General features: G+C 42.0%; 1 pseudogene; it reads right to left on the reverse strand.

The window, feature by feature from the left end:
• Positions 1-1,640: 1,640 nt before the first annotated feature.
• Positions 1,641-25,917, reverse strand: LOC122004919 (annotated as a pseudogene).
• Positions 25,918-26,012: the final 95 nt, after the last annotated feature.

Here is a 26,012-nt window from a genome sequence, read left to right on the forward strand (position 1 = left end):
AAAGTCTTACGCGCTCGGCTCGACCACATGGGAGGCAGTTCATTCGACGAGCTCTCTAGTGTGCTATGGGCTCTCCACACGACTCTGAAGGAGGCGACCGACGTAACCCCATTCCATTTGGTCTACGGTAGTGAAGCAATGGTCCCCATGAAGGTTGGAATGGAGTCCGACCGGGTGCAACTCTACGATGAAGGGAATGCCGAACGGAGGCATATAGAGCTCGACTTGGTGGACAAAGCGTGGGAAAAAGCCGCAGTTCAGCTAGCGGTGTACTGGCAATGAATGAAATAGAACTACAACCAGAGAGTGATCCCAAGGTCATTCCAGGTCGGTGATCTCGTCTGGAAGAAAGTGAAGCCAGTCGATGACGTCGCAAGCTTGAGGCACCATGGGCCAGATCATTCAAGGTCATGCAGAAGCTCCATTCGGGCGCCTACTATCTGGAGGACAAAGAGGGAAGGCAGCTCGAGTGGTCATGGAGCGGGAACCATCTTCAACCCTACAGGGCTGGATGAGAGGTGCGCAAGTAATACTATGTACTGCATTTCTTGTATGTCTCTCGAGCGCAGGGCAAAATTTGAATAAAAAAGCAAAAGCCTCTTGAAGTACATCTTTTTAAACGGTTGAGAGACGACCTTAAAACTGTGTGTATATCGAGTTCATATCAATGGTCGAGCGGAGACCTTAAACCCGAGATCATATCAAGTTGTTGAGTGACGATGTTAAACGCGAGCCTCCATCAAACCATCGAGCGGCGACGTTAAACGCGAGTCTCTATTAAACCGTCGAGCGGCGATGTTAAACTCTTGTCTCCACCAGCCGTCGAGCGACGACGTTAAACACGAGTCTCTATCAAACTGTCGAGCGGTGACATTAAACTCTTGTCTTCACCAGCGGTCGAGCGACGACCTTAAACGCGTGTCTCCATTAGTGGTCGAGCGACGACCTTAAAACCGAGTCTACCTAAAATCGTCCAGTGGTGACGTTAAACACGGGTCTACATTAAATCATCGAGCGGCGATGTTAAACGCGGGTCTACATCAACGGTCGAGCGATGACCTTAAACTGAAGTCTTCACAAATTCTTCAACAGCGGTCGAGCGGTAACCTTAAACCCAGGTCTTTATCAACAGTCGAACGACGACTATAAACCCTTGAGTCAGAGACTCCTAGGTCGATCGGTCGGGTTTGAGTTACAATTGAGCCATGGACTCAACGTTAGAAACTCTTGAGATGTCCAGTTGAGATCAAGCCATACGGGTACGATCGTGATGTCTACTCAAAAGCTAAAGTCTGCGTAATATAGCAAATGTTCAGCACTATTCTTTAATACACTCCTAGGGTTGAGCGGGAGATCGCGAAATCACAGACTCTAAATACCAGAGGGTGGATCAGCTGGTAGAATAATCATGAACGAGGCCAGGAGCTTTTGCAAAAGAAGAAGAAGAAGAAGAAGAAGAAGAAGCATTCAAGGAAACAAAGCTCGTCCGAATGGATGAGCATTCATTAAAACTTTAGGATTACAGTCTACAGGGCTTTGCCTCACTCAAGATAATCCAGGGCGTCGTTGGGCAGCGCGGCTGTAAGCTTGTCCCAATTGATGACGTTGTAGGTCAGAGCAGCTGGTAAATGGCCTCCTTCTTAGAGCTGGCTGATTGTCCCATCGATTGCCAGATCGAACAGCCAGAGTGCCCGATTGGAAACTTTGTCGCAAAAGGCATCCGAGCGGATATAGGCTTGCTTCCTGACCTCAAACCTACCCGACTCGGCCTCTTGATAGGTCTTCAGAGCCTCCCGGGAGGCCTCTAGCTCATCCTTGGCGGTGGCAATTTGGCCGCGAAGGGCCGTCTCTTTGGCCGAGCGGCACAGCCACTCGACGACCAGGAAGTTTTCAGCTTCCTTCAGCTTCTGGGCAAGGGCCTGGGCTTCTTTATTCTTATCGTCGAGGTCGGCGATGGCCCGGTTCTTCCGTGCGTTCGCTGACTTGATCTTATTGTCGAAGGTGGTAACTTGTTTATTCAGCCACTCCAGCATGGTAGCCTGTCCAGCGCTCTTGGCCCGTTCGACCTCAAGCAATTTGTCGCTCTTCTCCAGAGCGGCTTGAAGTCTGGCCACCTCGGCAGTCATTTGTTCCTGAGCGGCGGAGGGTTGGCCGCTTGACAACTTCAGCTGCTTTATCTCCTCTTCTAAGAAGGTGAGCCTCTGGCACAAATCTAGGCTCTCCACCCATTATTGTGGACAACAAGCAAACATAAGCGCTAATCGGGAGTGAATTATGCAAATGTAAGATGAAACTTACCCTAGTGGATATCTGGGTGTCGCTGTTCGAGAGCGCCCCTGGGAGCATCATCGACGCATGGGCTTGAGCATCCGCCCAGATCTTTGTGAGCGGCCCTTGGATGTAAGTTTGGTTCTCAGGGGCCCATGACTCAGCGCTCGACTCGCGGTATTCTTCGATCGGAAGATGGAGAATCGCCGTGATATGTCGCTATCCGCTCAGGGCTGATTGCGCCAAGGTTGTTTGACCGGACGTGCGGGACGCGAACGCCGGACGGATGCCGAACTTCTTATCCTTCGAGGGCTTCGAAGGTGGTGGCATAAAAGCCACTAGCAGAGCAGCAAGAGTCCCCTGCGGCAGCTCGGCTAAAGAGGGTGTTTGATCAGATGATGTAGTCACCGCAATCTCTGGGAGGGTAGTCAGAGTCAAAGTCTTGACCCGCTCGGCATACTAAGCCCCCGAGGTTGTAGATCGTGGGGAGGGCTCTGCTCGGCACCTCTTGCGCCTGTTCAATGGCACATCGGAGGAGGTAGAGCTCGATGGCTCCTCAATCGGGATGAGTGTGCGTCGCTCGGAGGGAGGTTGGGCCTCCCCACTCGGCGCATGGCTGCCCTCACCTCCGCTCACCAGGATGGGAGTCGCGTCACTCTCATCCTAGGGTTCTTCATGTGAGCCGACCAGTTGTAGGCCGTGGCTCGCCAGTTCCTCCACGACCGTCGCATTGATCACGACGTCCTTAAGCTTTGCCCTGCTGGCCATATGTGCTTGCATCATGACTTCAGCCACAAAAGAGAAAAAGAAATTAGTTATCATCAAAGAAAAAGTTAAAAGAAGCTTCATACCTAGGCTGGTCGGCAGCCAGGTGCGGATCGGACTCAGGTTGAAGACATACAAGATGCCCTCCAGCAGCAGCTTATGAATTCTGACCGGCTAGCATGGAGGTTATGTTCAGGTAGTCCGATCGGCTCTTGTAGCTTTTCATAGAAGGCTGAGGTGCCACTTTGAATTTCCAGCTGGTCAGGAAGTCTTGCCACTCGGGAAGACGCATAAATAAAAAATACTCATTCCAGTGCTTGTTGGAGGTCAGCATCTTGTCGAAGAATACCAACCCAACTCGCGATTGGAAGAGGAAGCTCCCTAGATTGGACAGTTTAGGGTAATAAAAATAATGATAGATCTGGGGGATAAGAGCAATGTCGTGCAGATAAAATAGGATGATGACTCCGCACAGCAGCTGAAAGGAGTTCGGCACAAGTTGAGTAAGGGGAATGTGAAAATATTTATAAACTGCTGGAATAAAAGGATAAAGGGGAAACCACAGACCGATAACAAATTGGTCTCGGAAGAAACAAAGGCAGTCGATCGGTGGGGAATTGGGCTGATCGGACGAAGAAGGCAGAATGATCTGATGATCAGAAGGAATTTCAAAAGCATCGCGCAGGCTCTCAGCGTTGCTCCCATCAAACCTAAATTCCATGGATGTGTACTAGAGTCCGACGACAGAGGCAGACGGCTGTGAAGAGCTTTCCATCACAAAAATAGACGAGAAGGGGAAGAAATGCGATCAAAAAGGGGAAGAGCTACTAGAAGGTCGTCAGAACAAGAATAAATATCAAAAAAGAGCGAAGGCAAAAGCGATGGGGAGAAGGCTTAGAGGAAAAAGGGGGTCACCGTGAAAGTAGAAGTTATTGGAGAAGAGGCCTGGAGGATCGCTGGAGAGGAACGTACAGGAGCACTAAGAGACGACCGCTAGAGAACTCGAACGCGAAGTGTGCGAAGGTAGCAACGCAGCGGGCTTGTAAGGCCTGGGCTTGGCCAACCGGGGCCATCCGATTTAGGTCGTGAAAACCCAGGCCAAGATCTCACCGTTAAATTCAAAACGCCAAACGTCACATCACGCCTGTCACGTCAGGCATACGGCGGCAGCGAGCGTGACACATGGCGCACCACCACGGGTCGGCATTTAATGATGGCATGGAAGTCCATTCAGCCTTAATATGCAGGTATTTGCATGATTTCCAAGAAATCTGGGTGATGTTAGCCGAATCACGCTCACCTAGTGAAGTCCCAGAAAATAAGCTGAAGTGCGAAGGCCGGTTAGGCCGATCGGCATAAGGGAGCTCACCTACAACCGATGACAAACTACAACATGCCGATCGGTGAGGATAGGTCTTATCCTGATCGGAGGTCGCACAATGACAAGGGCCGATTGGGAGGGAATCTATTCACATAATTGTCCAATCAGTCAGACTACAACCTCCTTTGACTAGACTTCGGGGGAGGCTTATGATGCAGTGTGTTGGTTTCCCAAGGTTATTTTGATATGATCAAATAAGTTAAGTTAGGTTATGTTATGTTTAACCTTGTGTCTAAGTGTGCAGGAGCTTAGGAGCATAGAAAGTCGAGCAGAAGACGCGGCTAGCTAGAAGGACGACACGGGAGAGAGCCGACGGGATCAGTGCGTCCGAGGGAAAAGGTGTCATGGAAGAGTACACCGGTGGACGAGAAGAATGTAGGTGACATTCGACGGACGAGAAGCCGAGGAGGAAGGTTGCTCAAGGAGAAGGTCAGAAATTGAGTTCAGGTGAGCCATATTTCGGATGGCCGAAATCACCCAAGCGAGCAGAGCTAGTGCGGAAGACCCAGACCGAGGCGAGCAGAACAAGAGCAGAGGGCCCAAACGAAAAAAGTCAATAGTGTTGACTTTGGTGGTCCGGGGACCCGGAGTCCTTCTGGGCGCCTGAAACCCAACTTTATCATCATCGATGTGGACATTGACCATTGGGTCAAGGATAGAAATATATCCCACTCTAGGCACTTGGAACCCTTCCAAGCACCCCGACCAAGGCTATAAATACAGCCTTGGTCCAGAAGCTTAACAACAGCAAGCAATTTGAGTTCCAACACTTGTGCGCTTCACTTTATTAGTTTAGCTTCATCTTTCTGTGCTTTCATTACTGTAAGAGGCTTCTCCACCTGAAGGAGATACTTAGTGCGATTCATTTCCTTTGATTAACAACCTCTCGGGTTATAACCAAGTAAAATTTGTGAGCCTCTTCTTTTAGTTTATTTCTTTATGTTATTTTATGCAAGTGTTCTTTTAAGTCTGAGAAGGGTTGTTTGTTTTACTTATACAGGGCTATTCAACCCCCCTTTTAACCGGCCAACGATCCCAATAAGTGGTATTAGAGCCAGGACGCTTCCGGAGGACTAACCGCCGATCGAAGCACCGAATCAATGGGCAGACCGACTATATACTCACTGAAGTTCGAGGGGGAGTTCGCTAGTTGGAAGAAGTGAATGCATGTATTCTTTAAAATTGACTTTGAATTACTTTTAATAATGAAGTTCAGTTTTGTAGCACCCGAGGGTAAGGAAGAATACCAGTGGACGAAGAAGGAGTAGGCCGACTATGTGGCAAACGGCAAAATAGAGTTTCATCTGTTGAGCGTCCTTCCGCCACAAGAAGTCAACCGGATCGGAACCTACAACTCAGCAAAGGAGCTTTGGGAGAGGTTCCTTGAGCTATATGAAGGGATGTCTGAAGCCAAGCTCGTGAGACAGGACTTACTTCGCAACCAGCTCACTAATCTATGATTTGAAGAAGACGAGACGATTGCATAACTTCACTCAAGGATTAAGGAGATCATCACCGGACTGTCAAATCTTGGAGAAAAGGTAAGCAACCGAGATTCTCTAAGGCACGCTCTTAATGCCTTCCCTAGAAATACAAAATGGGCATCACTAGTAGATGTCTTCTATATATCTAAAGACTTAGAATCTATTACCTTAGAAGAATTATTTTAAACTTTTGAAGTGCATGAATCGAGATGTGCAGGTATGAAGAAGCCGACACACAACATCACCTTCAAGGCAACGAGAGACGAACATGAGTCAGAATCCTCTCTCGACGATGAAGAAATGGTAATGATGGTAAGGCGCTTTAAAACATTATTTAAATCAAGAAAAACTGACCATCCGTAGGGTAGAAAGAAAAGGACAATCAGATGCTACCACTACAATGAAGAAGGGCACGTTAAGGACAACTACCCTAAGCTAAGGAACTAGGATAAGGACAAAGGAAAGAAGCATGTCCAAACGAACAAGTACAAGACTTTAAAAGCGACATGGGACGAAACGTTGTCTGAATCGGAAGTTGAGGCTTTCTCCGGGCTTGCGTTGATGGCAAGTCATCAAGATGAATATGAAGAAAACTCTTCCGAAATGAGCATCGAGAGCATCGATGAAGGGGGAGTGACATCGGAAGAAAGCAGCAATTCAAGGGAGTCACGGATAACGAGATTGACAAGGTAAGTCAGGTACGATCTTTTCCTCCCGATAAAATGTTTAAATTCGTAAAATTATTATCTAAAGATTGTTGTAAATTAAAAAAAGAAATTAAAGAACTAAAAGTAATTCTAGCAAAATCCTATCCCTTAGAAGAATTTGATAAATTAAAGCTAGAAAATGATAATCTACAAAAAGAAATAAAAGACTTGTAAAATTATACATGCACATATAGTATAAATATTAGAAGATATAATTTAAAATGGTATTTAAATATCATAAAGGACAAATTAGAAATATTTTAAAAAATATGTCCCTAAGAAATTTCTAATTAACCCAGTTGGAAGGAACCTTTATTGAGTTCCAAAGTCTTGCCTTAATTAAAAGTTTAATTGGACTTAGGGCTTTTAGAGAGTACATTAAACGTTTAATTTCCTTATGTGGCATTGTCTAGAAGTGGTTGATGATCTAATAACCAAAAAGGCCTAGTGCCTCGCCATAACCTGGAAGCCAAATTTGAAATAAAATGTTTAATTGACTAACTGATAGAGTATTAAAATTGAAATTAGATAATGCTTTGAATAGTTATTCAATTTTTTTTAGAAAAATTCTAAAATTTTTCTATGCAAATCTGTTTAATTTAAAAACAAAATTTTCTTATTTTTTTAACTTAAAGTTTTTTTAAGTTATTTTATAAACTTGTGCTTGATCAAAATGTATTTTATATGTTGCACAATTTTTTTTAAAAAAACTTAGAAATTTTTTTTAACTCTTTCTTACTTTGAAATTTTTACTTAAAGTTTTTTTAAATATCAAATTTACTTTACCAAAATTTCTACAAAAATTAATTCTTGAAAATTTGTTTAGCTCAGGAAATCTTTTTACTTAGAAAATGTTTCAAAAATTATTGTATTATTAGCGCTATCAAAATTATTATCAATATTTCTAAAATTAGAGTTTAATTAGAAATTTTTTTTCTTACTTGAATTTTTTTTAATTTATTAGAAATTTAGGGTTTTATAAAAGTTACCCTTAGATTTTTTTCGGTACCCCATTTTTTATATGATCAAAGGGGGAGAAGGGAGAATTAAGTCTCGGGGGAGGTAGCCTAATTTTTTTTTTACTTTTTGCACTTAATTGAAAAATTATTGCTTTTATTTTAAGTTGTTTACCCTACCTTAACTTGGGTTGCTCACATCAAAAAGGGGAAGATTGTTGGTTCCCCAAGTTTGTTTTGATGTGATCAAACAAGTTAAATTAGGTCTTGTTATGTTTAACCTTGTGTCTAAGTGTGCAGGAACTTAGGAGCATTGGAAGTTGAGCAGAAGATGCGGCTAGCGAGAAGGACGACACGGGAGAGAGTCGACGGGCTCGGTGCGTCCGAGGAATGAGGTGCCGCAGAAGAGTAAATCAGTGGACGAGAAGAATGTACGCGACGTTTGAGGGACGAGAAGCCAGGGAGGAAGGTTGCTCGAGGAGAAGACCGGAAATTGGGTTCATGTAAGCCCTATTCCGGATGGCCGAAATCAGTCAAGCGAGCAAAGCCGGAATGGAAGACCCAAACTGAGGCGAGCAGAACTGGAGCAGAGGGACCGGATCGGAAAAGTCAAAAGTGTTGACTTTGGTGGTCCGGGCACCTGGATCCATTTCGGGCGCTAGGAACCCTTCCGGGCGCTCGGAACCCAACTTTTATCATCATCAACGTGGACGTTCATCGTTGCATCGAGGATAGAAATCTATCCCACTCCAGGTGCCTGGAACCCCTCCAAGTGCCCTGACCAAGATTATAAAGACAACCTTGGTCCAGAAGCTTAACAACAACAAGCAATTTGAGTTCGAACACTTGTGTGCTTCACTTTATTAGTTTAGTTTTATCTTTCTGTGCTTTCACTGCTGTAAGAAGCTTCTCCGCCTGAAGGAGATACTTAGTGCGATTCATTTTCTTGGATTAACAACCTCCCCGGTTGTAACCAAGTAAAATCTATGAGCCTCGTCTTTTAGTTTATTTCTTTATGTTATTTTATGCAAGTGTTCTTTTAAGTCTGAGAAGGGTTGTTTATTTTACAAATACAAGGCTATACAACCCTCCCTTCTAGCTGGCCAACGGTCCCAACACGGTGATGATGAGAGACCCCACTCCACTGCCATGGTGGAGGTCAAGGTCAAGATGGTTAATGGGGGGGGGGGGGACGGTATTACCCGATTGGGCGAATCATACTCCAATCGGAGATTAAAGAACCAACCCACCGTCTTCGACAAATAATCAAACCAATGCTCAAGGGACGACGCGCAGAAGTCGAGCCGAGCGGCTCCTTCGCTCGGCCGAGCAGCAGACTCAACATCAGCCGAGCATGTGGATAGTGGACTTCCGGCCGAGCGGCTATCCTGCTCGGCCCGACGACAAACAACACTCGGACAGTGGCCTTCCGGCCGAATGGCCATTCTACTCAGCACTGCAATAGACAGCATGGGCAATGGACATCTGGCCGAGCAGCCATTTCGCTCTGCTCGACAACAGACATCATGTGGACAATCGAATTTCGGCCGAGCGGTTATTCCGCTCGGCCAAGCAACAAACACAGTGGGATATCTTTGGACATCCTTTTGGGAGCTAGTGCCACTGACAGGCGGCATGGTCAGACAGAGGATCGTATGACGGAAGCTTCCACTATCACTTCAGAGATATGCTCGACTCGTTAAGGTACTACATCAGGGACACTTTACTAACATGTCTTTTTAGAAAAAACTTTGAGATGCGTACCCATCTTGAGAAACGTGCACACGCGCTACAGGAGCTCTATATAAAGGGGGTCCAAGCATTGGTGGAGGTATGCGTGACATGTGATATTTACTGTGGCGCTATAGTTCTCATTTCTTCTTCTTCTTGCTTCGCTGGAGACTGACTTAAGCGTCGGAGGGTCATCGTCAGGACCCCTTCCCTGGCTCGGCACTTATGCTGCTTGTGTTGCTGGACAGGAGCGAAGTCCGCAGGAGGTCAACAGGAGCGCCACATCCCCAGCATCCATCTCATCGACTTTCGGACAGGATCAATTAATATTTTAATTAATATTAAAGTTGAGGTTTTAATTAAAGATACAGTTAAACTTTAATTAGATTATAAGTTATGTTAATTGATAAAACAATTTGATTGAATTAAATTAAATTAAGTAAGATTAAAGTTTTAATTAGGTTAAATTAAATTTAATTAAATTAAGGTATTAATTAAAGTTAAATTAAATTTTCAATTAATGCTAACCTAAAATTTTAATTAATGTTAGATTATTAATTAAAGTTAAATTTATTTTACATTTTAATTAAATTGAGGTGAATTTAGTTTAACATTATCAATTGAGTTAATGTTATATTTTTAATTAAAGTAATGTTAATAATAAAGTTGATTAGGTTAAATTTTAAAATTAAGTTTAATTAGGTTTAGTTAAGTTTAATTTATTTAATTTTAAAGTTAAGTTTAATCTATAAAATTTAAAGTTTAATTAATCCTTATTCATCTCACATGATCTATGTTTTCAACCAAAGATATCATATAATTTTATGAGATGACAAGTCATAAATTTTATTTTTTTAAGATCATTTGACTTTGTATTATATTCAAGTTTAACTGTCATTAAATAAAATATACATTTTAAAATCGACTTCTAGGTTGTGGCGGGGCACATGTGCCTTCTTGGGTATCAGAGCAATGACTACTTTTAGACAAAGCCTTTTTAAGAAATTGGATATTTAATTTTCCTATTGTTAGACCTTGGTCTAAATAGTCTAGGATGTGGCGAGGTAGCTTTAATTAGTTCCATTTGGCTAAGTAGACCAAGCATGATACACCTTACCCTACTTAACTCCCTAGACCAAGCTTTCCTAACATACTATTATCTCGCCCTACCCTGGTACCATGTTGGATAAAAGTCAAAATATCTTTTCAATCTAGTCCTAGCTAATTACCAGATAAGTAGACTATGTTTTTGAAGTGCTAACTAATTTGAAGCCTTCCCTGAATTACTAATATTATATTTAAGGTTTTTGTTTAAGTTTATATTGATTTATTTTGTAGTTAAAATATACTTGATTGTAGCTTTGTTCATGAGATCTGTATATTTGACTTGACTTGGACTTGTAGCCCAAGTTTGGATTAATTGACTGTTTTAGTTTATTTAAGAAATTATCTTGTTTTGTTTTTATAAAGTGAATGTCATTTTTGGGTATATAGTATTTATTTGATCCGACTTGCTTGATTAGACAAGCTTTCAGAATCCATACTTTAGTTGATTTTTTTTTGAGTTATTAATGAAATAAATGTTTTGTTTGTCGAGTTGGACTTGTATCTGAGTTTGGATTTATTGTACATAGTTCGTTATGATCCAAGTATTATATCTAAATACTTAGATCTTGTTGTAAAGACCTCTAAAAGTTCTTTGAATTTCTTAATTTCACATTTCAAAATAGAATTCTCTTCTTCAAGTTTTGCAATTTGATTTAAGTTTTCATCTTGATTTTGTTCAGTTGTAAAGGCTAAGTTAAGTTGTTCCTTAAGATCTAGGTTTTCTTTAATAAGAGATTTAACTTGTTCTTTAGATTAAATTAACTTCTTATTCATGCATGCAATAATTTTAAAGATTTTAGCATTTAAATAAGAAGTTACCTCGTTGGAATCTTCGAAAACGAGTATAGACTCGTGGCTTGATACATATTTGGACTCATCTTCTGAGTCGCTTTCCATCTCGGGTTCGGTTGCCATCAGTGTGAGATAGTTCGATTGCTTTGGTTCTTTGGCGTCTGATTCTGTGGAGGAAGATTCATCCCAAGTCGCTTTAATGACCTTCTTCTTTTTTGACATTTTCGGTTTGTCTTCTTTGAGATTTGGGCACTTGTGCTTGTAGTGGCCCTTTTTTGCATCCAAATTAGGTAACGCTTGACTTGTTGGGTTTGACCATGTTCTAAAGGTTATTCTTGCTGAATTCTTTCTTCTTCCTAGTGAACATCTTTCTCACGATGTTCACGAGTTGATCTTCTTCATATGAGTCTAAGTCATACTCAAATTCTGGCTCAAGGTTAGTTTTGGTCTTTGCCTACTTTGTGGAACCTGCAAAGAAAGCTATATCCTTCTCAACCTGTTTGGCGTTAGTTTGTTCATGTAATTCTAGTTCAGAAAATAATTCGTCTAACTTTAACTTAAAGAGATTCTTCAAAATTTTATAGGCATCTATTATAGATGCCTACAGTGCATTTCGGGGAAAGGAGTTGAGAGCATACCTTATCACATCATGGTTCTCAAGTTGATGCCTGAAGAGGTGATGACTGTTCAGGATGTTCTTTATTCTTGTGTGGAGCTGACTTGCGTCTCACCATCTTGCATTTAATGTTAAATAAACTATTTAAAAGTAAGTCTCTCTTGGTTACATTTGAATCGGTCGTGCTCTCATATATCGACCAGCTTGTCCCATAGCTCCTTTGCCGTGTCGAATGATCTGACCCGATTTAGCTCCTCCTTTGTCAATCCACATTGAATGGTGTTCAAGGCCTTGTTGTTAGTCTGTGCCTTCTTCTTCATCTCTAGGTTCCAATCTTCTAAGAGGATGATTACATTGTTGTCGTCCTTAGGAGCCTTGTATCCTTATCGAATGCAGAACCACTACTCGATGTCGGTTTTCAAATAGACCTTCATCCTCTTCTTCCAATAGGGAAATCATCTCCATTAAATAGAGTTGGATGCACGGTGCTATAACCCTTGGTTTGTGCCATTAAGAAGATTCTTGCACACAAACAGAAACAACAAGAAAAATTCCAAGACTAGGTCTTGAATTAGTAGTGCGAAAAGAGAAAGAAAAATTAAAGCTCGAGTGGTGTTGCACTAATTTTGAGAAAAAATAATAAATTAAAAAATAATGACAAACTTGTCAAAAGAGGTGATTGCACCAATTATGATTAATTGTAAAAACATAAATATGTAAAGTCAGAAAAATATACTATTTTATACTAAAAAATAGTGTGTGTATATATATATATATATATTTCAAAAGAAACCCTTGTTCAATTGGTGGTTACACCAATTCAGAGCAAGACCGTTTTGATACCACTTGTTGGATCATGAACACGTGAGGAGGGGAGGGGTGAATCACGTGATTTGAAAATATTTCTTTTCTTTTTGAAATCAAGTGTACAATGGAAATATAAAAAAAAAGAAAGCGAGACAAAAAAAATAATCACTAACACAGGTTTATTTTACTTTGTTCGGAACCTTTGACGACTTCTACTTTAAGGCCCGCCTCATTAAGTGTTTTCATTGGGCAATCACTATAAGTTCGAAAAGATTATGAAAAATTAAGTATAATGCAGGAATAATAAAAGAATATCGACAACAAAAGGAGAAGAATTTTGATTGCTGGTTGTCGGAGTAGTCTCTTGGTGTTGTAGGAGCCTTCTCGGAGCAGCGCACAAAAACGAAAGTCAGAGCGAATGTTGTGTTGAAGCTTCTAGTTGAAGACCTTTTTATAGGCCATTTTTGGGCACCCGGACCACCCTCGGGAGCCTCCAACAAGGTCTGGGACTTCGCTAACTTATCCACCTACGGATGCCTTGACCATCCTGGGCGCCTGGATTGTTGACATGGTGACTCCTCGGCGAAACTCTATCTCTAAAACTTTATCCTTCTTCGGGCACCCGGATCGATCTGGGCGCCCGAACTATGACATAGGCTGGCCAATTAGCATGCATCACCTCAGCCTAGCTAGTCGCCTGTTCGGCCCCATTCTAGGTGTTTGCACTAACTCTGGGTGCTCGAACCTTCGAACGTCTGAACTGTGTCTAGATGCCTAGAGCATCTTTTTCAGCCACATGATTTCCTGCATAACAAGGGTAGCACAACAAACAATAATATGAAAAGAAGAGTAGTAATATTTGACAATCTTTGGACGGTCTGGTCTTGACTTTAAGTTTCACTAAAACCCTAAGTCAGACTGACGCCTATTGTTCCCTCAACCAGGAATGTGTTCTCACTGGATCTCTCCTACGGTTACTTACCTTTATTTACCATTTGTGGACTTAATTGATCTTAATCTCTTGACCCATGAGGTCTTCTTGTCAGATGCCCCATTTGTACTTTCTACCAAATGGTCCTCCCTGATCCAATTGGACTTTCTACCAACTGTCTAATCCTCTCTGACTTAGATGGACTTTCTACCAATCGTCTAGTCCTTCTGACCCAATTGGACTTTATCCTGGCGTTTGATCCCTATCAAGTCTTTCAGTCCTGCACACTTAGTAAGTAGGTTAGATAACACAACTGTAACGCCCGCCCTCCACCTGCTGGGTGGTGGGGTTACTTACGGGAAACATACATGCATATAAATCTATTTCTAAGCAGCGGAAGTATGTATTTGTATATTTTAAATTTCTTTTCTTTTAACCACAATAATTAATTATCTACACATTTATAGTCATGTGAGCATATTTTCAACTTAAGAAGTCATGATATCAATTTATAACATAAGCATGCATAAGTGCTAAGTAATCATGCAAAACATTAACATAAGTAAACATAGTTCATGTCAACATAAAATAACATAAGCAGGTCTCTTTTTTTTTTTCTTAGCCGAGCCACCACCACACACATCTCTTGCCCCTCCTGCTGCTCCTTTAGTTTATCCATCCTTTGCCTTTATCTGTGGTACAAGGAAAGTAAGCTATAAGCACACAGGCTTAGTAAGATCCTTTCCTACTCACACAAAAACCATATATCATAGCATAATCACATAAGCATGTAGCATGGAGACATAATCATCTAAACATCATATCATGTAAAAGAGCATCATAACATATCATTCACAAAAAAAAAACCATATATCATAGCATAATCACATAAGCATGTAGCATGGAGACATAATCATCTAAATATCATATCATGTAAAAGAGAATCATAACATATCATATCATATCATAAAATAAAAGAGTATTAGGTCATACCATATCATATCATAAAAGAGCATCATGTCATATCGTATCATAAAGGTATATGCAAATGTCTTTTGAAAACATGCGTCATGTCATGTGCAAGATGTCTTTTAAAAACATATCATATAATACTTAAACATAATCTCAACATGAGGGGGCCCGACTATGTACCACATAATATAAATGCGCGCAATCCCTAGGACGGGGTAGCTAATCCGGAACCTACTAGGGATACTAGGTCCGTACTACGTCCGTCGACCTAGGGGCGAACTAAGGAGCCCATCCCTTGGACACTAAGGTCCTGGTACAAGCCACATAAAAAGTAAAATAGCATGTCTTATTTACTTATCATATCATGAAGAGTGCTCTTATTCCCAACAAGAAGGGAAGCAACTCTTAGGCCTTTACTTGTCATATCATAAAGAGTGCTCTTAGTCCCAACTACTAGGGAAGCAACTCTTAGACCTTTGCTTGTCATATCATAAATCATGCATACTTGAGCATATAGCCCATCATAAGAGTCATTATCATGCATAATTCATAAGCAAACATAAATGAGCATATTACTTGTCATATCATAAAGCATGCATACTTGAGCATATAACACATTATAAGGGTCATCATCATGCATGGTTCATAAGCATACATAAATGAGCATATTACTTGTCATATCATAAAACATGTATACTTGAGCATATAACACATCATAAGAGTCATTATCATGCATGGTTCATAAGCATACATAAATGAGCATATAATATATCATAGGGAACATAATCATGCATGGAAAATATTAACTAGCATCTCCTAATTCATATCATAGCATGTGAGACACATAGTAAAATCATAATTGGGTCTCTAACCCTAATTCCATGGAGGGCCGAAACATACAAGATATTGTCCTAGGTTACAAGCAACATAAAAGCATATGAACCCTAAACCAACTTCATAACACTTATCATAAAGGACCTCATGAGCATGTTTAGTTTATGTTCTAAGCTTCCTAGGTCTTTTAACCTTGTTATGGACGAAACTTGCCTAGCATGTATCTAGGTTACAAGTAACATAAAAGCATATGAACCCTAAACCAATTCCATATCATATACCACAAAGAACATCATGAGCATGTTTATTTTAGGTTCTAAGCTTTCTAGGTCTTTTAACTTGGTTATGGCCGAAACTTGAGGAGCATGAAACGAAGTTCTAAACAACATACAAGCATAAGAATATCAAGCTAACTTCATATCATATCATAAGGAAAATCATGAGCATGTTAGACTTGATTTTAAGCTTTCTTAGACCCTAAAACTCATCATGGCCGAAACCCTTAAACCCTAAAGAGACATGTATCTCGATTACAAGCAACATTCAAGCATGAGAACCCTAAGTTAGCTTCATATCATATCATAAGGAAAGTCATGAGCATGCTAGACTAAGTTTTTAAGCTCTCCTAGGTCTTTAATCCCATCATGGCCGAAGCCCTAAGGTGGAATACATCTAGGTTCCAAGCAACATACAAGCATGAAACACTAAGAAATCTTCATACCATTTCATAAGGAAAGTCATGAGCATGATAGCTTAAATTTTAAACACTTCTAGGCCTTCATTTCTATCATGGCCGAAACCCTAATTCCCTAAGGTGGCATGCATTTAGGTTCCAATCAACATACAAGTGTGAAAACACTAAGTACTCTTCATACCATATCATAAAGCAAGTCATGAGCATGGTAGACTAAATTTTTAACCTCTCCTAGGCATTTATTTCCATCATGGACGAAAGCTTTATGAACATGAATTTAAGTTCTAAGCAACATACAAGCATAAGAACACCAAACTAATCTCCTATCATAGGGTACATATCATAAGAACATAGTGAGCATGTTTAGTTTAGGTCTTAAGCTTTCCTAGGTCTTTTATTCATACCTTGGACGAAAGTTAAATAACATGAATCTAAGTTTCAAGTAAGCATACAAGCATAAGAACATTAACTAACCTCCTATCCTAGGGTACATATCAAAAGAACATAGTGAGCATGCTTAGTTAGGTCTTAAACTTCTCTAAGTCTTTCATTCATGTCTTGGCCGAAAGTTTCAAGAAGTAACCCTAGGTTTTTAAGAAATCTAACCTCATGGAAGAACACATGAACTACTTGTACCATAGGTGAGGGGATACTTACAACTTCTTGCTTAGCTTTTCTTAAAAGAAAGTACTCTTGTGAAGAGGAAGAAGAAGCTTCTCTTCCTAGTTCTCCCTTTTTCTTCTCTTGCTTGTAAGGAGTAGATCTTGGGGACTCCTTCTTGTGAATTAGTTTTCTTAGGAAGAAAACCTTAGCTTGAATTTCGGAAATGAGAGAGGGGAGAGCTTTAGTTCTCGGTGGAGGAAGAAGGAGGAGAAAGAAGGAGGAGGAAGAAGAAGGAGGAAGAAGTAGCCAAACTTTCTTTCCCTTCTCTTCTCTCATTCCTATTTATTCTCAATGAGGATGAAAATGTCCCAATTCATCCCCTTGACTCCTCTATTCTCTCACCCTCTTCATTCCCACGAAAATAGCAAGAAGGAAGGAGAAAAAGATAACTTGTCTTTGTCTTTTGCTCGCTTCTTCTCTTAACCAAGAGGAAGAGGAGGAAAGCTACTTGATTTTCTCTTGTTCCATTGCTTAATCATACTCTTACTTTTAACTACAATTTCCATCCTTTGCTATTCATATATCATTCATGACTCTAGTGGTTATCATGCACCAATTTAGCTTTACCTATTATGAGGGGTTCATGGTTCAAGCCTTAACTTCTCTTTCTTTTTATTTCTTTTTGGTTCTATTTCCATTTCCCTTTTATTCTAAAAAGAAAATACCCATATGTATAGCTTAAATATTTCGTGGGTGTTACAACAACATCTAACTTTAATCCATTTGTCATTCATCAAAACCTAAGTTTGACCATTAATGCCAACTGCACCAATAATGTTTATGCATGTGTGTTCTTATATATGTGTATGATATATGCTGTAATAATTTAGAAAATTATTATTATGCTTCTGATGCATGTTTTATGAAAATAAAAATTTAAAAAAGCATATAGAGACGCCCAATAGCAGTCGGGGGGTTGCGAGTAGCTTGGTCGGCCAACTAAGCTTGAGGCTAGGGGGCACGAGAAGCTTGGTCGTGGCCAACTGAGATGGGATGGCAGAGGAGAAGGGATTACTTGGGTGCCGGAGAGAGATCACATTCATGCTGAAGAGTACGTTGGAAATCGGAGAAGATGCTGGAGAGCTGAGATCGGGAAGGGAAGAGAGGAAACTTGTTCACGTGGAGACCAAAATTAGGGTTTTGTTCTAATTTGTATCCCAATTTTAACGACAAAAACACACTTTCGTCATAAATAGCGATGAAACAGGACTTCTGTCACTAGTTCTTCCCTTGTTAATGATAGAAGAGTGTTTTCGTCACTAAGGGAGGAATCCTCTCTGCGTGAATGAATTTCCTCTTTACTTCCCGATTTTAGTGATTGAAACGTGTTTCTATCGCTAAGTGGCCAAGGAAGTCGTATTACGTTGTTAATTTACTAAGCTGGAGAAGGATTAACGATATAAATCAAGCTTCCATTGTTAATCAGTGATGGAAAAGCATTTCTATCACTAATCCTTCCCTGTTAATGATGAAATTAATCACATGTTTGTCGTTAATTAATGACGGAAACTCGTTTCTGTCGCAAAGCCCGTTGTTAATATTAGTTTTTTTAGTGTCTACGGGTGTCTCCACTTATGAAAGATCAAATATATACTCCGCGCAAGGGAGCTCAAGCTAACGGACACTTTCTTATTACTTTGATCTTTCTTTTATACTATCGGAGACACCCTAATGACTTAGACATTGGAGTGGTTTTGTTGGGAGAACTCTTGAAAACCCTTTGATGTTTGTTATTTTTCACAGGAATTGTCACATCATGAGAATAAAGCAAATAGAGCGCTTCGACACCATCACTCTTGGGTGCGAGGTAGATTTCTGTTGCCACAACATCGTGGTTAGATTTTCATACCACATCATATTTGATCTCGGACGGATCAAACATGATACTACTTTAACTTAAAAAATATGGAATTGTCACATCAACGGTCCTCTAGAGCCGGTCTTACGGATGAGAATATTTTAACTTAGTTTATATTGAGTGTTGTTGTTGTTGATATTATTATTGTTGTTGTTGTTGTTGTTTTCCTTGTAGAGATACTGAAGGGGGATTCCAGATGGAATTGCTTCCAACAGTTCTACTGGTGGTTAATTAATCAAGGAAGTTGATGATTTTAATGAAGAACTAAGCGCTGTATTAGTAATATGCAAAACTAAGCAATGTATTTCTTTGCGTACTCGTTGTTTGTCAGATTCTGCAAACAGTTGATTTAGTTATTTGTAAATAGTACCTTTATTTAATGCATTCAAATACAAAGCAATCGTAATTATTTATCCTATATATCCTGTGAAATTCACCAAGCGGCAACAGCAAATGCAAAAGGAGGGATTGCCTTGTTCATTCCAGAAGTAGTTCTCAGGGTCAACTCGAGCCTTGACTTTCGCAAGCTTCTCAAAGTTGTGCAGGAAGTATCTTCTTCCCCAAGCGCTTGCCTCCGTGTAGCTCGTCCTCCCTTCCTCTGTGTTTCTACCCAAGTCGATATCCTTGTAGTTGAGATACGCAGCTCTCGGATTGTTGGACACATGAGGAGTCATGTCTTCGTAGAACTTTTTCATCCATGTCAAATGCCTCTCCGTCACCGCCACCTCTGTCTCGAATCACCTCATCACGTATTGAATGATATATAAATTCCCCTTCCTGTGAGGGAAGGCAATGGCATCATCTTCTATCCCCCAAAGCCTTCCACCCCACAGCTCTATTGCCATCATCAGAGGCTCCTCCTCCCCCTCCATCATAGCCTTTCAAATCCCCTCCCATGCTTTCTCGGAGATGGGCTTCCTCACGAAGTCCGACTTGCTCTTGAAGGAGCTGTTGTACACCGACCGCTGGTCCAACAGCACGCTGGTATCATTCAATGCATGGCCGTCAAGGGAGAGAGTCGTCTCCACCCAACTCAACTCGTTGCAGTCCTTCACCCTCACGCGTAGGGGTGAGTATTTGGTTAAAACTGAACCGAATTGATTTTTTTTTAACAAATCGAACCGAACCAATTTTTGATAAAAACTAAATCGAACCGAACCAAATTTTCAATAAAACCGAACAAACCGAATAAACCAGTTTTTTCTAAAAAATTAGTTTAGCTTAATAAAAATTTGGTTTGGTCTAAAATTTATGGTCTAAAAAAATGATTTGGTTCAAAAATTTGAGCTATTCGGTCTATTCGGTTTAACCAAATAAAAAAATTTAAAACCGAACTCGAACCGAATTAACCGATTTTTTAGAAATCAAAAACCAAATTTCTGAATAAACTGAACCAAATTTTTAAATTCGATCGATTTAATCAGTTTATTCGGTTTAACCGAACTTTTACTCACCCCTACTCACGCGCAGCTTGGGGAAGCACTTCGTGATGACCACGAGCATACCACCACGAGGGCCCAGGAAGAGGCCTAGGAATGTAACCTGGATCGTGCGGTTTAGTTGCGCCTCTTTGGCAGCCAACACCACGGCTGTGATCCATAGATCGTCGGCGAGCCACGACGCGATGCTCTGCCATGAATACAGCAACCTCGTCGCACCCTCCTCCAGCGTTCTGCTCACGGAGAACAGCGTCAGTTTGGGTGGCACCGAGATGAGTTGCAACTTGTAGGCCACGACGACGCCAAAGTTCGCCACGCAGCCACCTCTTATCGCCCAAAACAAGTCTTCCCCCATGGTCTCCCTGGTCAACAGCTCGCCTTCGGCATTGACAGCTCCGACGTTGTCGGCGGAGACGCCGTACTTCCTTTGCAATGATCCAATGTCGCCGCCGCTGATGTGCCCGCCGACACCGACCGTGGAGCAGACTCCGGCAGGGAACACGACGGTGGGGCTGGCAGCAGCCACGTGGTAGTACACCTCACCGAGGGTGGCGCCAGCACCTGTGAGCATAATCCGGACATGATTATTGGCTAAGTGGGTTTTCTTTTTTTTTTTCTTTGCATTAGTGGTGATAAACTTTCCTAGCTTTAAGGGATAAAGTACTGGAATTAGTCTTCCTAATTTTAAGGGATAAATCATTGGAATTAGTCTTAGTTTTATGGTGTATATAAAGGATCCTAGAGATATGTATTCATTCAATTCATTTTTCATCTTCTAAGAAAGTATTCTATCAGTTGTCTTCTTCCTCGCTCTATTCTTTTTTTTGCATATTAGTGTGTGCCTTGAGTGTGCTATTCATCGATTCTAAGCCAACATCTGGTATCAGAGCCTTGGTAGTATAGAACACCCAAGAATCCACGATTCCACAAAAATGTCTGGCATCCCACAAGTTGCTGCGAAGGAGAACGGCGGAGTGCCATTTCCCTATCCGATGCTAAGCCCTCACAATTATACTTTGTGGGCAATAAAGACAGAGGCGATTCTTGATGCCCAGGGAGTCTGGGAGGTGGTGGAGGCAGTGGAAGGAGCCCAGGTGGATGTAAAGAAGGATAAAAAGGCATGTGCATACATCTTGCAGTGTGTCCCCGAAGACATACTTCTCCAGATCACAAAAAAGAAGACGGCGAAGGAAGTCTGGGACAGCCTCAAGACGAGATACTTTGGAAGTGATCGAGTGAAGAAGGCACGCGTACAAACGTTGTAGAGCGAGTTTGACGCCCTCCGGATGAAGGAGACCGACACAATTGATGAGTTTGCTGGCAAACTCAGTGCTATGAGTAGCAAGTTCTCCGCTCTTGGTGCCATACTTAAAGATTCATCTTTGGTAAAGAAGTTACTCGATTCTGTCCCTGATAAGTTCTTCCCTATTGTTGCCAGTATTGAGCAGTTTCACGACCTTGAGACGATACCATTTGAGGATACTATTGGGCGACTGAAGGCGTATGAGAAACGAACATTACGATTACGCGGCAACACCAACGACACTGAAGGAGAGCTCCTACTTACTCATGCCGAATGGCAAATGTGACAGAAGGGGAGCAACGTGGACACTTCGTCAGGAGGAAAGGGGTGTGGGTCCAGCAACCCTAGTCGTGGCAAATGGCGTAGGCGTGGGCGAGGGCACGGTCGTGGTCGTGGTACGCAACGCCAAGATAGTGTAGGAGGGACTAGCGGCAACAACAGTGGCACTCGAGACAAGAGACATATAAAGTGTTTCAATTGTGAGAAAATGGGGTATTATGCGTTCGAATGCTACAACAAGTGGTGTGATGATGAGGCTCACCTCACTTGTGCCACCGATGAAGAGGCAGCATTGATGATGACCATGTCCCACGAGGAGTCTGACACTAGGCGTGAGTGACAGGATACCATTCTGCTCAGTGAAGATAGGTTGCTACCAGAGATGTACCGCGGCGTTAAGAAAGGAGATGAAGACGTCTGGTACCTTGACAACGGTGCCAGCAACCACATGACTGGCCATCGCGAGAAGTTTCAAGAACTAGATGAAACCATCACCGGGAGGGTGAGGTTTGGCGATGGATCAACCATTGAGATCATGGGCAAGGGGACGGTTGTGTTCGAATGCAAGAACGGCGATCGGAAGGCTCTCCACGAGGTATACTACATTTCGAAACTTTGTAGTAATATCATAAGTCTCGGTCAATTGATAGAAACTGGGAACGAGGTGCACATGGAAAGAGATATCATGAAGGTGATTGATAGGAGCGGGAAGCTCTTGATGCTGGTAAAGCGAACACAAAATCGCTTGTACAAAATAACCTTGAAGACATTCAAGCAAGTCTGTCTCCTAGCAAGCCTAGAAGACTCAACCTGGTTATGGCATACAAGGCTCGGACATGTCAATTTCCATGACTTGAAGCTGTTAGGGGAGAAGAAATTGGCGGTTGATGTGCCTCTATTGCCCCAGCCGAACAAGTTTTGCGAGGTGTGTGTGATCGCCAAGCATGCAAGGTCGCCATTCCCGTGCCAAGCAAACTTTAGAGCGGAGAAGCCGTTGGAACTTATCCATGCTGGTATTTGTGGGCCAATCTCACCATGTACACTAGCCAGTAACAAGTATTTCCTTCTGATTGTTGATGATTTTACAAGGTGGATGTGGGTGTTTATATTGGCAGCAAAGAATGATGCATTCCGAGCATTCAAGAAGTTCAAATTATTGACGGAGACCAAGACTAAATACAAGATCAAAACACTCCGGACAGAACGGGGCGGTGAGTTTTTATCCACGGAGTTCACTTAGTTCTGTGAAAATAAAGGAATCGAGCGACATCTCACGGTTCCCTACACACCCCAACAAAATGGTGTTGTGGAGCGCCGTAATCGTACCATGATGGCCATGGCAAGATCTCTCCTCAAGGGTACACATATGCTGGCAAGGTTCTGGGGAGAGGCGGTTAGGCATGCTGTCTATCTGTTAAACCGTCTCCCAACTAAGGCGCTAGGAGAGTGCACGCCATTTGAAGCTTGGATGGGGAGAAAGCCACGTCTTGCCCACTTGAGAGTGTTTGGTTGTGCTGCATATGTGAAAAATACAGCCCCTCACCTCAAGAAACTTGACGACAGAAGCTCACCCATGGTATACTTGGGTGTCGAGGAAGACTGCAAAGCTCATCGTCTATTTGATCCAAGGCATGGCAAGCTACAAGTAAGTAGAGATGTGATGTTTCGAGAAAATTGTGAATGGACATGGAATGTAGGTGCTAATAATGAAGAAAGGGTACCAGAGTTTATGGTGGTGGATGCATTCGGCACCGACGAGGTGATTGTTGCAGCAGACATTGAGGTTGTAGCGGAAGATGTCACAACACCGGCAGTAGCTGTGCCAGGAACATCAAGTCCATCTACACCATCATCGAACACCAATACTGCTTCCTCGCCTTCGATAACAAACTCACCCGAGTCTTATGAAGGACCAGTCCATTTTAGGTCCATTGCTGATATCTACGCCAACACTGAGGAAGTGGTTGGTATTGATGAAGAAGAGGGTGAGGTGATGATGGTGATATCTGAAGAGCCGACATGTTATCAAGAAGCTGCAATCGAGGCTTGCTGGTACGAAGCAATGGAGAAAGAGCTGAAATCTATTGAGATGAACAATACCTGGAACCTAACTGAGCTCCCATTAGGCCACAAACCTATTGGCCTAAAGTGGGTGTTCAAATTGAAGAAAGATTCAGATGGAAAAGTCGTTAAGCACAAAGTAAGATTAGTGGCTAAAGGCTATGTACAAAGACAAGGCATTGACTTTGAAGAAGTGTTTGCGTCTGTCGCTAGACTTGACACTATTCGAGTCATTCTTGCGCTTGCAGTAAATCAAAGATGGGAGGTACACCATCTAGACGTGAAGTCAACATTCCTTAACGGAGAGTTAGAAGAAGAAATATATGTCACTCAACCAGAAGGGTTTGAAGTACAAAATCAGAAACATAAGGGATACAGGTTGCCCAAGGCCCTCTATGGACTGCGACAAGCTCCACGTGCTTGGAACATGCGTTTGAACAGGAGTCTGGAAGAGCTTGGCTTCAAAAAATGTTCTCAAGAACATGCAGTATATACAAGAGGTGAAGGAGAAGAAAGGATACTTGTTGGAGTGTATGTTGACGATCTCATCGTGACAGGAAGTAGCATAGAAAAAATCAACAAGTTCAAACAACAAATGATGACAGAATTTGAGATGAATGATTTGGGTCTTCTCTCCCACTACTTAGGGATTGAAGTGGAGCAACAGAAGAGCCGAATTTTACTTAGGCAATTAGCTTATGCCAAGAAAATTCTATCTCAGTTCAAGATGACAGACTGCAATTCCACAAAGCATCCAATGGAACCCAAGACATAGTTGCATAAAGACTTGGAAGGGACTCCAGTTGATGCCACGAAGTATCGGCGTATCATTGGTTGTTTGAGATATTTGTTACACACACGGCCAGACCTGTCATATTCTGTCAGAATGGCGAGCAGATACATGGAGAGGCCTATAATCATGCATCACAAGGTGGTCAAACAAATTTTCAGGTATTTGAAAGGTACAATCTATTTTGGACTTGCTTACATAAAGGGACCCCAAGAAATTGGTGTATTTGGCTACTCGGACAGTGACTTAGCCGGCGATCTCGATGGAAGGAAAAGCACAAGTGGAATGACTTTCTATTTTAATGAAAGTTTGGTGTCCTGGAACTCACAAAAGCAGAAGACAGTGACACTTTCATCTTATGAGGCAGAGTTCATGACAACCACAACTGCGCCCTGCCATGCTTTGTGGTTGACGAGCCTTGCCAGCGAATTAACCGGTGTAGAGCCAAAGCTGGTAACTTTATTTGTTGATAACAAATCAACCATAACCCTCATGAAGAATCCGGTATTCCATGGTCAAAGCAAGCATATAGATACAAGGTTTTATTTTATCAGAGAATATGTTGAGAAGGGACGAATTGTGGTTGAGTTCGTTAATATCGGAGAACAGCGAGTCGATGCATTAACTAAAGCATTGCCAGAAGTGAAGTTAGCTGTCATGCGACAACTACTCGGCGTCCATGACTTAGAACCATGTCAGGATTAGGAGGGGTAATGTGAGCATAATTCGGACATGATTATTGGCTACGTGGTTTTCTTTTTTTTCCTTGCATTAGTGGTGATAAACTTTCCTAGCTTTAAGAGATAAAGTACTGGAATTAGTCTTCCTAATTTTAAGGGATAAATCATTAGAATTAGTCTTAGTTTTATGGTGTATATAAAGGGTATGTGTATGCATTCAATTCATTTTTCATCTTCTAAGAAAGTATTCTATCAGTTGTCTTCTTCCTCGCTCTATTCTTTTTTTTTTTTTTTTTTTTTGCATATTAGTGTGTGCCTTGGGTGTGCTATTCATCGATTCTAAACCAACAACGCCGACCCAGGCGGTATGGGCTTCAGCATCGACTTCTATAGAGCAGAGGCCAGAGAGGTCGAGGATTGCAAATGGGCCGTCAGTACTACTGGAGAAGGATACGTAGGAGAGGCCCTCGTTGTCATGGCCGCCGCTGCGGGCGCGGAGGCGGACGCCGTGATGGCGGCCACAGATTACGGCGGCCTGGGCGTCGTGGACGACGGAGGGGAGGATGAGGAAGGAAGGAGTCTTTGCGCCGGAGGAGAGGAAGCGGAGGTTTTGGATGGAGGAGCGGAAGAGGGTGGAGAAGCATGTGGTGTTGGATGTGTATATCTTCGAAGGAGAAGAGGAAGATCCTCGGGTTGCTTCAAGAAAGCAATTGAGGAAGTTGGTTTGCTGATGATTTCCTGCGTGAGAAGTGCAGAGGTGGAAGAATAGGAAACAGAAGAACATGACGGCAAACACCATTGCAAGGCTGCACGTTGCACTTCGTAACACACTCTATGGGACCGTATATAGAGATGAAGAAACCGAGAAGCGGAGAGGTAGAAATCGCTTCGTCG

The sequence above is a fragment of the Zingiber officinale genome, chromosome 1A (assembly GCF_018446385.1).
Source record: "Zingiber officinale cultivar Zhangliang chromosome 1A, Zo_v1.1, whole genome shotgun sequence".
NCBI classification, from domain to species: Eukaryota; Viridiplantae; Streptophyta; class Magnoliopsida; order Zingiberales; family Zingiberaceae; genus Zingiber; species Zingiber officinale.